Below are 13,895 nucleotides of genomic sequence, written 5' to 3'. Positions count from 1 at the left end.
CATGTGGTTGCTGGGATTTGAACTCCGGACCTTCAGAAGAGCACTCGGGTGCTCTTACCCACTGAGCCATCTCACCAGCTCATATATGCATATTTTTTTAAGTTTTCATTGAAAAAGGTAGCCCAAATTGCAGCTTGCCAATTGTGTTTGTTTGTTTTGTCTATTTTATTTACATAGGGTAGGTTCTCATGTAGCCCAGTTGATTTTCAGATAACATACAATCTAAAACCAGGACATAAGTCAGGTATAGACTTGTAAGTCTTTTAAGTTAGGATAGATGGTAGAGTGCTTTATTTAATTGACAAAATTGATAGACTGGGTGTTAAGTGTATCTTATACTTTATAAATTGTAGAATGGCAATAGTTGTACTCAATTTTATATCAGGGAAAAGAGCCTTTTAATTGGACAAAAAGAGGGAAATGTAGATTGGCCTGGTGCTGTTTGTATTTTGATGCTAATTCTGCTTCTGCAAGAGGTGCTGTCTGAGACTTATCACGTAATCAGGTGACTTCATGTGAACCTTCTCCCCATTTTAACTTGTAAAATAAAGGCTAGAGCCCATGATTAGACAGTGGAAAGGGAGGTGGAGCTGAAAATTTTTAGGGAGAAGGGGGTGAGGGAGGAGAGAGAGGAGGATGGAAGAGGAGGGGGTGGAAAGAAAATGGAGCAAAGCACGTGGCCTGGAGAAATCGCAAGTTATAAGGGATCTCATAGCTGGGAAAGATGGTAGTGTAGTGGTAGATCGCTCGCAGCATTTATTCATATTAATTGAGTTGTGTTTTCATTGCACGGGCTTATTTGGGTTGAATATTTACCACAACAGCTTCCAATTCACTATACAGTCAAGTATGAGCTTGAACTTCTGATCTTCCAGCTTCACGCCCTCAGTCCTGGTATCATAGGCGTGTGCCACTATAACTGGTTGTGTGTAGTGCTGGGGACTAAACCCAGGGCCTCATACAGATGAGGCAAATGCCCTACAGGTCAAGCTCTGTCCGCAGTCCCCAGAATCCTCCAATTTCCTGAGTCACGTTTGACCAGCTTCTCCCTAATCCCCTTGCCTTCCTTAGTGCAAACACCACACTAGATAGAGCAAAGTATTCACAAGCATCAGAACCGTAAAAGTCTATCCTCCATGGGACACTACAGTATAAGATGGCAAACTCCTTTCTCATAGCCAGGCGTGGTGGCGCACACCTTTGATCCCAGCACTCGGGAGGCAGAGGCAGGCAATTTCTGAGTTCGAGGCCAGCCTGGTCTACAGAGTGAGTTCCAGGACAACCAGGGCTACACAGAGAAACCCTGTCTCGAAAAACCAAAAAGAAAAAAAAAAAGAAGACTGCTCACACCAACCCTCTAAACAGCCTGGGACTATATGTTAAAGCCTGTGCTGTTAGATTTAGCTCTCCAGTGTTCCTTACAATTCCCGGGGCTAGAGAGCTGCTTCTACAGTTGAGAACATTGGTCACCCTCTTCCAGAAGCCCCAGATTTGATCCTTAGCACCAACTTAGAGGTTCACAACTGACTGAAACTCTAGGTCCAGGGGATCCAGTGACCTCTTCTGGCTTTTGTGAGTACCAGACATGCCTGAGGTATACAGACGTACATGTAGGAAAAGCATCCATACACATAATATTTTAAGTTTTCTTAAAAAAAAAAATAGTTGGGGCTGGTGAGATGGCTCAGCGGGTAAGAGCACCCAACTGCTCTTCCAAAGGTGCAGAGTTCAAATCCCAGCAACCACATGGTGGCTCACCACCATCCTTAACAAGATCTGACTCCCTCTTCTGGAGTGTCTGAAGACAGCTACAGTGTACTTACATATAATAAATAAAAATAAATCTTTAAAAAAAGATTTATTTTAAAAAAAAAAGGTGTGGGCCTTGGTGGCTCACACCTTTAATCCCAGCACTCAGGAGGCAGAGGTAGGCAGATCTCTGAGTTTGAGGGCAGCCTGGTCTACAGATCTTGTTCAAGGACAGCCAAAGCTACACAGAGAAATTCTATCTTTAAAAACAAGAAGAATTTCTTGTGGGTGGAGGGCAGGTCCTTGAGTCACCCAAGCCCAGCTAAGGGTGTGACACACTTTGAGTGGTCACCAAATGTTACATTTTCCAAGGAGGTTGTACAGAATTCTAAATTCAGATTACCCTAGTAACTCTTCCTGTGGCTCTTTAGCTGATTCCTGATTCCTGGTTGATTTGAGAGGACAAAAAGAAAACAAAAAAAGAAAAAAGAAAAGAAAAGAAAAGAAAAAAAGCAGTTCTTTGGTTACAGGAACACTAGGAGACAGACAGTGACCTTCTCCCGCTGGCTGCCTCCAGGGTCTTCACCACAGACGTTAAGTTCCACCACCCTTCTATTTTATCAGCTGTGAATTGTTTGAAAAATTCCAAGCAGTTTGTAGGGAATTCAGGAAAGCTCAGCAGCTAGGAAAGGAATGGGTTTTGTTTTTCCACCCAGCTCATTTCTGAACTGTAACTCCATATAGGGCTTTGAAGCACACTCCCTCCTGAGGTTGTCCTCCTTCAGTAGTCACGAGCGAGCAGTCGGCTGCTTGTGCTGCCTTTCCAGAGTATAGCTGATTGTCATATAATGCCACAGTTCCCCATGCATAAAGCATTTAATATCTATCATTGTCGGAGGATAAAGCCAGCCCAGTTTTCTTACTAGACAATCCCAGTTTGAGAGTGGAGATAACAGTTTTCTTTTCAAGCAGCAGGAAACACTCAAGTGGTTTGTGTAATACCTGTAGTAAAACAAGTGGTTTTCTGCAACCTCCACATCAGTCTCTACAGGGGCATCATCCCGGAGACCTGGTGAAATGAGGTAGCTTCCAGGGATGAGGGAGTGGAGAGATGGCTCAGTGGTTTCTAGCACTTGTTGCTCTTGAAGATTCCTAGCACCTACATCCAGGGTATCTAGTTCCAGGGGATCCAGTGCCCTCTTCTGACCAGGGATGTACATAGCGAACCTACATACATGCAGTCAGAACATTCGAACACATAAAATAAATAAGTCTACATAAATAAGTAAATTCTTTTTTTTTTTTCTCGAGACAGGGTTTCTCTGTGTATCCCTGACTGTCCTGGAACTCACTCTATAGACCAGGCTGGCCTCAAACTCAGAAATCCATCTGCCTCTGCCTCCCAAGTGCTGGGATTAAAGGCATGTGCCACCACTGCCCAGCTGTAAATTCTTTTTTTAAAAAAAATCTCTGAGTAAGAAAAGTACAAGCATGAAATACAAAAGACCTGGTCTGCACGCCTCTAGTCCAACACTGGAGAGACAGAGGCAGGAAGATCTCTGAGTTCAAGGCCAGCCTGGTCTACAGAGTGAGTCCCAGGACAGCCAGAGCTGCACAGAGGAAACCTGTCTCCAATAACAAAAACAATAAAAGGTTTGATCATTTGATTAAAAAAAAAATCATACACTCAAAAAGAGTTCTTTAATTAAAAGGAAGAAGCTGGGCATGATAGCACGGGTCTGTAATGCCAGCACACAGGAGACAGAGGCAGAAGTAGTGCTGCAAGTCTGAAGCTAACTTAGGCTAACTTCTGTTTCTCATACCTCCATCTCCTAAGATATGGGATTACTAACATGAACCACCATGTCAGATTTTTCTTATCTCAAGGAGAAGTGGAGGAGGAGGGGGAGGAGGATATTACAATCATTTTGCACAAGAGACAACACTTAGAAAAGATCACTATTATACACGAAACTTCATTTAAGATCTTATTTCTCTCTTTTGAGTGCCAGTGTATAAAATTCTGAATTACATCATTTTCAGAACTTAGGCTTCTAAGGTATTGAGAAATGTGTATTGAAAAGCAATGCATATGGATGGGTGGTGGTGGCACAGACCTTTAATCCCAGCACTCTCAGAGACAGGCTAATCTCTGAGTTCTCAGGGCAGCCTGGTCTACAGAGTGAGTTCCAGGACTGACTACCCAGAGAAACTCTTTATCTCGAAAAACTAATTAACAAGAAAGAAACAAAGAAAAAAGAAAGAAAGAAAGAAAGAAAGAAAGAAAGAAAGAAAGAAAGAAAGAAAGAAAAGAAAAGAAAAAAGGAGAGAGAAAGAAAAGAAAAAAAGAAGAAAACCTAATACTTGTGCAAGTATGCAGACCTGAGTTCAAATCCCCACCACAGTAAAAACTAGGCACAGTGACACTGGGGCAGCCCAGGCTACATAGAGATTTCTGTATCAGCATGGCTACACAGTACAAGTGAGATATACAGTGAAAACTTGTCTCAGAAAACACACACACACACACACACACACACAGAGAGAGAGAGAGAGAGAGAGAGAGAGAGAGAGAGAATGGTCCAACATCACAAGCTTTCATTTTCAACTTCAACTAAACCTCTCCTCTGAACCAATCCTGTGCTGAGCACTCTAGAAGACACTACTTGTCCTAAATAAGCCCACTATATCATAAGGGAGTGTTACAAGAACAAGCAACAATTTCCATGACCTTTGTGCTTTCAAACTAACTCATTCTCCCTGGGGCCCTAAAACCAGGACGAGACAGCACCCTTTCTTGGCCCTCTCAGGGTTGTTGTTGTTGTTGTTGTTTTCTCCTCTCCAACAGCCTAGCTCTCTTGGCCTCTCCCTGACTTCTGACTGCTGAGTCCTAACCTCATGATTCTGTTCTTGTGGAATTCACTGCAGGCTTTATTCCCCAACCACAACTGAAACACATCCCTTGGATTAAGTCTTCTTTCCCAAGACAATAGAGGAATTGAGCCCAGAACCCTAGCTTGATATGGGGCTTTGTGGGCTGTTTCTGCAGTGTTTGCCAGGACCTGCAAATAAGAGCCAGGCAGTACCCATCTCACCCGAACTGCTTCATCTCTGGAATGCTTAACTCAGTAACAGACCACTAAGACTTCTCTGGTTTGTTTGGTTTGTTTTTTTCTCTTTTTCTGACCAAGTCATATATTGAAGAAAATGATTATACCCTAGTACCACTTCAGCCAGTTCTATCTAACAATCTGTATATACGCCTTAAGCCCAGAAGCTCTAAATATGGCCTTATTTGAAAAAGAAGTCTTCAAAGGTGTAAGTAAAAATCTTGCAGTGAGATTATCATAGGTTCAAGGTGGATTCTCGATCCAGTGACAAATGTCCTTATTAAGAAATGAAGAAGTGGGCTGGAGAGATGGCTCAACCGCTAAGAGTACTGACTGCTCTTCTGAAGGTCCTGAGTTCAAACCCCAGCAACCACATGGTGGCTCACAACCATCCATAACGAGATCTAGCACCCTCTTCTGGAGTGTCTGAAGACAGCTACAATGTACTTACATATAATAAATAAATAAATCTTTAAAAAAAAAAAAAAAGAAACTGCTTGTGGACGTTGTACATCGTGGTGCGGAGCCTAGTGCGCACCACGATGTACAACGTCCACAAGCAGAGACCTTTAATCCCAGCACTCAGGAGGCAGGGGCAGGCGGATTTCTGAGTTTGAGGCCAGCCTGGTCTACAATGTGAGTTCCAGGACAGCCAGGGTTATACAGAGAAACCCTGTCTCGAAAAAACCAAAAAAAAAAAAAAAAAAAAGAAATGAAGTAGATCTGAGACCCAGCCATACACAGAAAGCTGTTTGAAGACAATAGCAGGGATCAGAGCAATACCTCTACAAGCCAGAAAGCACTGAGAATTACATGCAACAGAATCTAGGAGAAGGCATGCAATCTCTCTAAGTCTCCAGAAAGTGCTAACTAACCCTGCCTACATCTTGGCTTTGAACCTTTGGACTTCAGCCCTCTAATGTTGTGAAAGAATACGTTTCTATTGTTTTAAGCTAGCCAGTTGTGGTAAGACATTATCTCAATCCTAGGGAAGTAATGCCACAAATACCAGGTCTTCTTCTTCCTCTATTTTTTAATGTTTCGAGACAAACTTTTATTCTGGAGCCCAAGCTGTCTGGCCCACGGACTCTAGACTCACTGTAATCTTCATATGTCAGTCTTCCAAATGTTGGGATTAGAAGGGTAAACCATCATACTCCGTTCCATAATTTTTAAATATTTTCCCATTTAGTTCATTTGTTTATTTTTAAATGGTTTCATGCTCTGGGAATGGTAGTGCACACCTTCAATCCCATTACTAGGGAGTCAGAAGCAGAGGGATCTGAGATCTAGTCAAGTTCTATGCAGTATCCTTGGGGGGCGAGAGGGATGCACTTTTATAATTTTTTATAAGAAAATAAGTGAGGATGTTTTCATATATTTTCTTCTGTGAAACTGAATGATTCATTCATTTCAAGGACCCTGCAGTCTAGATCAGGTAGCCCAAAGAGCATTGCTTATGGATTATGGCCTGACACTGTGAAACTTGTGTCCTAGGCTGGTGAGTCTATTAGCACATTGTAGTGATGCCTTCAACATGAAATCTCCTTCCTTAATCTGCACAGGACTTTGCTCCTCGCCATGTGACCCCACCCAGGCCAAGTTAATTAGTGTTCCTTTCATAAATATTTGGAAATAGTACTCCTCCACCCAAATTAGACTTTTAAAGGATTGGACTTGTACAAAGTACCAACCTCTGGAGTTGGCTATGGATACTGTTCACCCTAACACTGAATTTCAAAGGAAACTACTCTTAAGGAAACCAAAGAAGGCAGGGCCTGGTAGGACTACCTACATTTCCAGACATAGAGATCACAAGGTCAAGGACTTTCTGAGCTACAGAGTGAATTCAGGGCCAGCCTTGTCCAGTGAAAGCCTGTCTCAAAACAGAAAAGTAAAAAGGCTAGGAGGCAAGATCTTTAGGAGTTCAGGATCATCCTGGACTACATAAAGAGTTCCAGACCAGCCAGGATACATAGCATGACCCTGTCTCAAAAAAGGGGGGAGGAGCAGAGGAGGAGGTTTGAGGATATGTAGAAGAATTTCACATCCAAAGACCTTCTAGGTCTGTGTGATCTGGCTGGAATGCAGACACGCCTTTAATACACACCTTTAATCCCAAGCAATGAAGGTAAAGTTTAGTTTGTAGAAGGAAGAATCCATGTTTGAAAGTGATGTCTAATTGAGTGGTAGACAAAATGTTGAATCAGAGAAAGATTTGACAGAATTAGTATATACTCAACTCTCAGGAAAACAACAGAAAAAAAGAAGCTACATAGCAGTGCAGAGAGAGGGAGGAGAAAGGGCAGTCTTACTAGGACAGTTGTACAGAGACGGGTTACAGAGAGAAAGAGAACAAGCTAGACACAGGTGAAGACAGAAGGAGCCAGAGAATAAGGAGTCAGATTAGCAGACAGCTAGAGACAGAGCTAAGAGAAGCCAGATTCAATCAATCATCTTAGAGATGAGTTTGAGCTCGAACAGCTGAGTTAAGTCAGCTAGCCAGTGATCAGAATAGGAAAGGGTGAGCTAATTCAACAGCAAGTCTCAGAGGCTGAAAGTTAGGTTCTATGCCAAGATTAGGTTCTATGCTAGACCAAGATTAGGTTCTATGGCGACTTCAGGAACTAGGCCTAGGCTAGCAGTCAGAGGCAGTAAGCCTCTGAGATGACAATCACATCAGGTGAGTAAGTAAAAGATACTTTTACAAGGATAGAGTTGTATGACAGAGTGCTTATCTAGCATGCATAAGACCCTAGGCTCAACCCCAATGTTGAAGATGAAAGAAAGGAAGGAAGGGAGGGAGGGAGGGAGGGAGGGAGAGAGGGAGGAAGGAAGGAAGGAAGGAAGGAAATTGTATGAATAGAATAGAGTTAAATGAGTGAATGAATACAAGGAGTAACCAATTTCTTGAGTTTATTTGATTTGAATATGGCTGATTCTCCAAAGTTCTCCTGCTGGAACCCATCATTATTATGACACTATTCTCAATATCCAAATTATGGAATCATCCTTGATATCTATGATCATATCAGTAGTCAACATACCTCCAGTTCCAGGAGTTCCAATGCTCTCTTCTGGCTTTTGCAGGTGCTGGCCAGACATATAAAGTACAGACATACATTACAGCTAACACTCATGCACATAGAATAAAAATAAATCAAAAAATTTAAAATTGTGAGACAGGGTCTCATTATGTTTCCCCAGCTAGCCTCTGCCACCATAGGTAGGGCTGGTTTAAAGACATACACCATCATATCCAATCTCCTAAAAAATATTTTTAAAGAATTATTTATTTTTATGTATATAAGTACACTATAGCTGTCTTCAGACACCCAAGAAGAGGGCATCAGATCCCATTACAGATGGTTGTGAGCCACCATGTGGTTGCTGGGAATTGAACTCAGGACCTTTGGAAGGGCAGTCAGTGTTCTTTACCGCTGAGCCATCTCTCCAGCCCAAAATATTTTTTTTAAGAAATGGATGGATGTGCTATTGTATTGTGAAATAATCCAGAGTGGGAAAGAAAACTATGAGGCTTTCCCCCCTCTCCTATATGTAATCTAGAGTTTTACAAAAAGGCATGAAGGTTAAAAGGGGGACCAAAGGAGAGAAAAGGGGAAGAGAGCAATGGAGAGATGAACATGATCAAGTATAGTATATACTTGTATGAAAACATCACAATAAAGCAAGCTCATGTGCTAGAAACTTGATCCACAATATAATTGAGAGGTGGTGTCACCTTTAAGAGTAAGGTTGAGGGCTGATGAGATGGCTCAGCGGGTAAGAGTACCGACTGCTCTTCCAAAGGTCCTGAGTTCAAATCCCAGCAACCATATGGTGGCTCACAACCATCCGTAACAAGATCTGATNCCTCTTCTGGAGTGTCTGAAGTCAGCTACAGTGTACTTACATATAATAAATAAATAAATCTTAAAAAAAAAAAAAAAGAGTAAGGTTGAGTGGAAGGGAATTGGGTCATGGGGCATGACTCTGAGGGACAGATTAAGGCCCATCTCCAGAGCCTCCATTAGATCTCAAGAGACTGGATTAATTGCCTTGAGTATGAATTGATACATTGTGAGTCCAGCTTCCTTGGTTTCCTCTCTTGCTCTCTCTCTTGTAGGCTTACAGCTCTCATTCACACCTCCAATGCATAATGTCTGCTGTTGTGTAATGCTGGCAGCTTTGGCCAGAGGAGCTTTTTTTTTTCAGTGGGCAGCAGTTATCAAAGAGTCTGAACTGGTCAGAATTCTGAGAATAAGTGACCGATGAGTGTTCAGTCCAAAATGGAACATCTGTATCACACCAAGGCTCAGGGAATATCACAGAAGTGGTTACAAAACAGATGGAAGAACCGGAGTGGGAAAGGGGTGGGGTGTTGCAGAATACTGTCTTCTGCCATGACATAGCATTGTACTCTTGAACTCCTGGCAAGTTGTGACCCAAGAATAAGACATGTGCAAGATTTAGCTGGTCAACATTCTGACATGACGGTGGGAGGGGCTCTTGAGGCCCCACCCCTCTTTAAAGATTTATAGGCAGTTAACTGCTCTTTGTAAGGAATGACTCATGGGGCCTCACCACCCCCCGGAGGATCTATAGGCAATTAGTGTTGCTGTGGTGGAAGAGACATTTTCTTCAGTGATGCGGCCACTGGTCAATTGCCCATGCTCCTATAAATAACTCTCCTGCATAAAACCTTAATGCACACACAGAGACTTGAAAAGAAAGGGAACAAGTTGAGAAGACTAGTGAGTGTGTAAGAGGGATAAGAGGATAATGAGAGGAGAATATGATCCAAGTGCATCATATACATTTATGAAAATGACACAGTGAAACCCATTATTATGTATAATCAAAATATGCTAATTAAAAACTTTTAAAAATAGATCTTTATCAGATGTGACTGCCTGAGCTTGAACTTTTCAGCCTTCAAATCCACGAGGCAAGGGAAATCTTTTTAATAAAGTACCCACCCTTGGGTATTTTGTTATAACAATATAACATTGCGACATCAGTTTAGAGTTTCCTGACACCAGACTGAGTTCTGATATTAACACTGGTAGGGCTTGGGGCAAGAGTATTAATGGAGAACCACATGCCATTTGTCAAAATTATTAAAGGTCAAATACACACCATTAAACTAAAATAAAAATAAAGTCCACTTATATCAAATACATCTTCATGAGAACCCAGAAGACTAAATTCAAATTTAATATTCGAGGATCCTCAGAGTTCTGACACATGTGAAACATGGAGGGCATAGAGAGGTGACCCCTTGTCTTCTTACTCCTGGCTTCATCCTGTACTGTTAGAGTAGCTCTTGTTTAAATATCCAAGCTCTTTTCACCCATCCCTTCCTGACAGCTGACCCTTGACCACCTTTGGGTCTAACAGTGCTGGCACTATGATTTCTGGCCTTAGGAAAACACATCCAGCCAGGAGGTGGTGGTGCATGTCCTTTAATCCCAGCACTTGGGAGGCAAAAGCAGATCTCTGTGAATTCAAGGCTAGCCTGGTCAACAGAATGAGTTCCAGAATAGGTAGAGCTACACAGAGAAACCCTGTCTGAAGAAGACGAGAGAGAGAGAGAGAGAGAGAGAGAGAGAGAGAGAGAGAGACAGAGACACAGAGACACAGAGACACACACAGAGAGAGACAGACAGACACAGAGAAAGACAGAGACAGAAGGAGAGACAGAGACAGACAGACAGGAGAGAGAGAAAGAGAGAGAGACAGAGACACAGAGAAAGACAGAGACAGAAGGAGAGAGAGAGAGACAGATGAGAGAGAGGAGAGAGAGAGAGAAGAGAGGAGAGAGGAGAGAGCGAGACAGAGACAGACGAGAGAGGAGAGAGAGAGACACAGAGAAAGACAGAGACAGACAGAAGGAGAGAGAGACAGAGACAGAGACAGACAGGAGAGAGAGAGAGAGAGAGAGAGAGAGAGAGAGAGAGAGAGAGAGAGAGAGGAAGAGAGAGAGGAAGCAAACAGGCTTTGTGAGCAGGTACTGAGGATGGTCCAGAAGTGAGAGGAGTAAGAGGCAAGGATTTGGGGTAAATAATTCATTCCCTTTGCCCCCATGGATTTCTCATACTAAGGAGAGAAGTTGGCACAGAAAAGGGCCCAAGAAAGACCCTTTAGACTCAGGGTCCAAACCAGAGCTGCTTCTTTTTCAGTTCTAATGGAAACTGTTTATATAAATATTTATATAAATTATGACCCAGCTAAATTCTGTTTCTTGCAACTCAAGAATCCCAAAGGCCCCTGCCAGTTTTACTGTCTGTTCCCTGGTGGGCTAGAGTGGTGTCTGGTACAAGCCCTAATACCTACCAAATGTGCCAGAAGCAAAGAGGTAGTAGCTTTTGCTGTAAGTTCTGCCATCCCTGGAAAATTATTTTAGATTACTCATTGTGACTCTACTCTCCCAACAATATATAGTATGTATACTATATCACTAATTAGAGATTTTGAACTTAGTAGCCCAAATCCTAAAATATTACTTTATTTCTGAAACTATATTCAATATCATATCAGAGTTTATGAGTTCTGCCTCTCATCTGGCTTGGCATTACTCCAAAATGAGAACAGTGTTCAGATATTAGGCATCAAGGAGTGTAAAATGTCCTCTATAATCTCATCAATCAGGTCTTGGAGCTGTCTCCCTTGGAAGAAATTCTGGTCCTCTTCCTCGGAAAGCCTTTGTAGTTTTCTCTGGGAATGGTGGACATACCCTTGCTGTGAGTTGCATCTATCATTCCTCCATCCAACTTCACATTCATAGATTGAGTAATAATAATCTGTTCTGAAGTGTGCAGTCAAATGCCACCATGAGCATGATATCTAAGAAAGACAGGAACTTCCTGCTGAACCTGCCTGACAGCTTGACTCTTAGGAGCCTGTGAGTGTGTCTAGTGATATATCATGGCGCTCACAAAACAACTGAGAATCATAGTGCATGTCTGGGTTCCCAGCTGCTCTGCAACAAGAAAGAAGTAGGAAGACCCCTAACCTAATGGTCAACAGACTGACACCCTGCCTCTTTAAGAGAGATAAAAGAGGCAAGCGGGCCTCCGAGTTCAAGGCCAGCCTGGTCTACAGAGCTGTTCCAGGTCAGCCAGGGCTACACAGAGAAGCCCTGTCTCCAGCAGAACAGAACATAACAACAAAATTGTTTGGATGAAACCTAAATAAATAGCATATTACCAAGCTTGGACCTCCAAATGAGTGAATTTCTGGAATGAGGGATTTGGCTTTCTTCTGGATCTTAAGCTTCTGGTTTGGTACCCTGGATTGGCCTGACAATGTCAAATACAAAGTTAGAACACTAAGGACATTTAGGAGCCTGGATGAGTTCCTCATTAACATTGTGATTGTTTTTGATTTCCTGGGGTTCATAAGTAGGAGCAGTTATCTGGGGGATCTTCTGGGCCTAAGGGAGTAACTCAGTCTTAGCACACTTACCATGCCTGAGGCTGTGGGTTCAATCCCCAAAACTAATAATACTATCAACAACAACAATATAAATGTTTTCATAGCCTGTGTTTTTGTCCTATGTGATAGTTCCTGTCATCAACTTTTATGAAGGTTAAGCAAAATTGTTGAAGTTATAAAGGAACACCTTCAATTTTGAGTCTTTCATAGGGGCCACTACCACTGTTGTCACAATATGACTTTAGTTGTGACTAAAACCCAGCTTAAGGCAAATAAAGGTTCACCTCAGGAACAGAGGGGCAGAGGTGCTGTAACCATGTTTGAGAGCTAATCTTGGCTGTCAACGTATTTGGGAAGAGAGAGCCTCGGTTGAAGAATTCCCCAATTACATTAGTCTGTGTATATGTCTGTGGGCATTTTCTTGATTGGTAATTGATGTAGGAGAACCAAGACCACCGTGGTAGTACCATCCCGAGGCAAGGGGTCATAGATTATGTAAGAAAGGTAGCTGAAGTTTTTTAGCAGCCAGTAAGGAACATTCCTCCATGGTTTTCGCTTTGGTTCCTGCTTGAACTTCTGCCCTGACTTCCCTCCTTGATAGTCTGTAACCTTTTCCTCCCCAAGTTGCTTTTGGTCTGGGTGTTTATCACAGCCGCAGAAAAGTAACTGGAACACAGTGTTAGCAAGAATCTGATTTGTAAGCCAGGCGGTGGTGGCGCACGCCTTTAATCCCAGCACTTGGGAGGCAGAGGCAGGCAGATTTCTGAGTTTGAGGTCAGCCTGGTCTACAGAGTGAGTTCCAGGACAGCCAGGGCTACACAGAGAAACTATGTTTTGGAGAAAAAACAAAAACAAAAACAAACAAAAAACAACAGCAAGAAAAAAAAAGAATCTGACTTGTTCTCAGTTCCCTTCCCCTCAGATGCTTCCCCAAGGATGGATCCAGCAGACCAGGCTTTCACTCTGCCCCAAAAGCAATCCCATCCAATAGAATATAAGTTTTGTGATATGGCAACAGAGAAATTCTGGGGGACAGGCTTGTCCCATTAGGTCACATGGTCGCCCTGGAGGTATTCGCTGAGTTTAGTTAAAGAGAATGTTTTCTTTGGTTTGGTTTTGGTTTTGGTTTTCTGATATAGGATTTCTCTGTGTAGCCCTGCTGTTCTGGAACTCACTCTGTAGACCAGGCTGGCCTCCAACTCAGAAATCCACCTGCCTCTGCCTCCCTTTAAAAGCACACACCACCATTGACTTCCTTTCTTTAGAATTCAACATTTTCTTTTTCTTTAAATTCATTTATTTTAATGATGGTAATGATGATGTAGGGGCTGGTGAGGTAACATTCATACACATAAAATAAAAATAAAGTAGAATCTATGATGTAGAGAACCCAGAAACAATAAAGTTTATCAATGGGTTTAAGGTGATTTCAAAATTAATTCCTCTCAGTTAATACAGACTTCCTGGGTTATTTCCTAGAGTCTGAGTTCTCAAACTATATCTTGTGTTTACCCTAAGTCCACTACCCTAAGTCACATTCCATTCTTGGAACAACAACAACAAGAGAGAGAGAGAGAGAGAGAGAGAGAGAGAGAGAGA

Source organism: Mus pahari, chromosome 6 (assembly GCF_900095145.1).
Source record: "Mus pahari chromosome 6, PAHARI_EIJ_v1.1, whole genome shotgun sequence".
NCBI lineage: Eukaryota > Metazoa > Chordata > Mammalia > Rodentia > Muridae > Mus > Mus pahari.
This window is presented reverse-complemented; position numbering follows the sequence as displayed.